Source organism: Anneissia japonica, unplaced genomic scaffold (genome assembly GCF_011630105.1).
Source record: "Anneissia japonica isolate Jap-2015-1 unplaced genomic scaffold, ASM1163010v1 scaffold2692_len624387_cov171, whole genome shotgun sequence".
Taxonomy (NCBI): Eukaryota; Metazoa; Echinodermata; class Crinoidea; order Comatulida; family Comatulidae; genus Anneissia; species Anneissia japonica.
Genome location: NW_022742695.1, coordinates 64906 through 68273, shown reverse-complemented (window position 1 = coordinate 68273; position 3368 = coordinate 64906).

The following is a 3368-nucleotide window of genomic DNA, read 5'->3' as shown; positions in this document are numbered from 1 at the left end:
ATTTTTGATTTTTAACAAACCTGGTTTTGCATTATTGTAACTACTGTATTTATTCCTCAATAGGAGCAAATGACTGGATCAGATGGATGTGATGCAAACAATTCCATCTGTGTGGACATGATGAAATGAACCTGTCCAATCCATGGTTAGCAGAAGGTGGCGATGCTCAGAGCTCTGCGGCAAGTGATTGAATCCAAAATATTTCCAAAGAATTAAATTAAAATGATTTATCTAGTGATTTTTTTTTTCTGAAGATATACTGAAATGCCACACACCTAAGTTTTTGTTTTTTACGCATCTGGTTTATATTGCATGCCAAATTTATAATAAATAAATAAATACTGTACCAGTATTACTGTACCTGTTTCACTTGCAAAATATCTTTAATATTATTAAATGGTATTATAATCCCATTCAATAGTAATCCTTTTGAAGCAAATATGTGACTCAGATTTAGAAAACAAATTGTGAGGATTAATTTTGAAATATGTAATGTGCGAAGTTGATAGTACAGTATGAAAATGTGGCTCAATATATACAGGAACAACTATTTTAATATATGGCTTTGTACAGTCTTGTGTAAAGTTATTCTATGAAACTACTTATTTTTTTTAATGTCTGGATATGCCTATGTCTGCATGCTGATCAATTTGGTATTGGAATTTAAGAAAAAGCTTCAATTTTTTTGCTGTACACCATTTTTTGTTTAGTATTTTAAAATACAGTAGTTGAACTTGCCTATGTCATATCCAAAATGCAATTGAGAAATTGTTTGACCATAACAAAATTTGACTTACGGTAATGGAAAACACAACAATTCGGCATGTAAAATTAGATCGACTTAGAAATTATTAGAGTATATTATTAATCGGCTTAGGCAAGTTTAACTGCACTGCTCTATTTATCATGTCTGATTGTCTTGTATTATTTACCATAGCCAAGATTTCTTCTTTCATGATGATATTCAACATCAATATTTGTGGTGCTTCACTTAGTTATTGTTGTACATACAGTAAATTCAAGACTACTGGTGTTATTAAATAAATATTTTGAAACAATTTATCATCCTTGTACATTGCAAATAATTTATTACAAGTGTATTTTCTCACAGTTAATATAAAATTGTTTTACTGTACACAGATTAAAGTAGTCAGGTATTACAATATATATCACTACATTTTACACACTCTATTTATTATCAAAATATTATATATATGGATTTATAGTTACTATAGTTTATACCAATGTAAAGAATAGGGAAGAACAAGTTACATTTATTTACTGTACACAAAATTCTAATTCATACTGTATTAGCTTAAAATTTTAAAATATGAGACGAGAGTGGGGAAGATACAAAAAACATTGTACCGTACTTAACGACAAAATGTTCTTGAAATCAACTTTGCTGGCCTATCCGCATCAATAGCAACAATTTCAATTACAGACTAGGTCTGGAAGGTTACACACAATTGACTGGTCCAGATATACAAAAGCTATAGGCCTGTGCTGACAAAATTTCCTTTCATGAATGATGAGATTGTCAAAAAAACAGAGCACAGTTGTCACATGAATTGTCAAGAATGAATCTATTTACATAAGATCTGTTGCATTAATGAGGATGGACTTATCAGGTATCTTCCATAACAATTTATAAATAATTCTTCCAACACAAAGTTTATTTTATCGTCTATAGCATCAAAAAACCCAGCTTCTGGGAACTTGTCCCTAATCGCCCACACAGTGCAAGATGGGATGACCCTTCTGTCAGATTTCTTTAGCCTGTTAAACACCTACCAAATGAAAGCCATTGATATCCAACATGTTGGCATTTCCTGTAAGAAGAGAAGTAAAATAAAAAGTTTGAACAGACAAGTTAAAAAAAATCAGAGTGACTATACTTACACCATTAAAAAATAATTAGTATTGATATTACAATGTCTTTATAAGGAATTAATCATTCTGGCACTAATCATCAATGATAATTTTTGTTGAAAATATATATACTCTAATTAATCATCACTGTCAAAAGCCCATATTCAAATGCATTGCAAAGTGGTGTAACATAGCAATTATTTTATTAATATTAATAAACAATTATTTTGAATAGAATTTATTATTTCATTAATATAATACTTTTTTGTAATATAAAAATAAAAATTAGTTTAAAAATTACAAATGAAGATAAAACAATATATGTATAATAGACTATCTTGTTTCTCAATCTTTTCTAATGTACAGTAATAATAATTCCCCTGTATTTTGACCATCAAAATGGCTGGACATTTGACCCTACTAGTTTTTGATCCAGCATGGAACAAGCAGGGAAGAATGCCGAAAATTAGTCTTTGAACTAATCTGAATACTGTATATAACCATTGCCAATGTATTATGCAGACGTTAAGATCTGTGCACATTTTTTCAAGCCATTTTCCGCGCAAATTTTAGCTAGCTTTCAAGGCATCATCCACATTCCACGACGAATAAACTGGCATTTTATTAATGCCTGTAGTAGTAGTAGGTCCTAGATAGTTCCATGGATCTAATAATTAACATGTAAATTAATGCACTTTATTTAAAATAGAGTTGATTGTTTGTCTAATGTTTGAAATATTATTATTATAGTTTGTATATGCCTAGGCCTAAACTAGGGGCCTAGGTCGCGCGAGGCAGTTAAGTATTCCGTATTTTCTACATACATACAGTACTCAGCAGTACTGCACTAAATGCTAGGCTATGCCTACACAGGTAAGACAAGTTGGTATTAAACCTATTTAACGCCACTATTAAGATCACCACTTCCAAGACTTCCTTATCCAAACCAGCAAACATATCTTTTTGAAAGATTCATTCTTCAAAAATGCCCTCGACTTATTTTACTATTATTATTGAATATTTTCGCCAGTCCTAATTTTCCAATTTTCCGCTCGCGACGACCATTCTCATCAGTTGGCTAATGTCGTCACCAGCTCGTTACGGTTGAGTGAATCAGCTGACTCCCTGTCTAGTGCAAATTTCCGAAATAAAAACTGGGGCAAATCGTTATTTTACACATAATTGAGACATTTTCATAAGTGAAAACCCATAAAAAATTAAAAGAACGGCCAAATTTACATTGGAATATCTAAAGTTGGACACGATTTTTTATGGGGTTACCGAATGCAAGCCTTTGAAAGTCGGTACATTTTAGGAAATTCCCTATCTTATAACACTAGCTCAAAATCCTGTAGCACCAGTTTTTGTTTTTTTTGGGACCCAGTTCACGAGCCTCGTTTTCGAATACCGCACTCCAAAATCGAGTGCCGTCACCGTCGTTGTGGTCGCCCATCCCTCTATTTTAAATTAAAAATTAATTATTTCATCCCCGCACC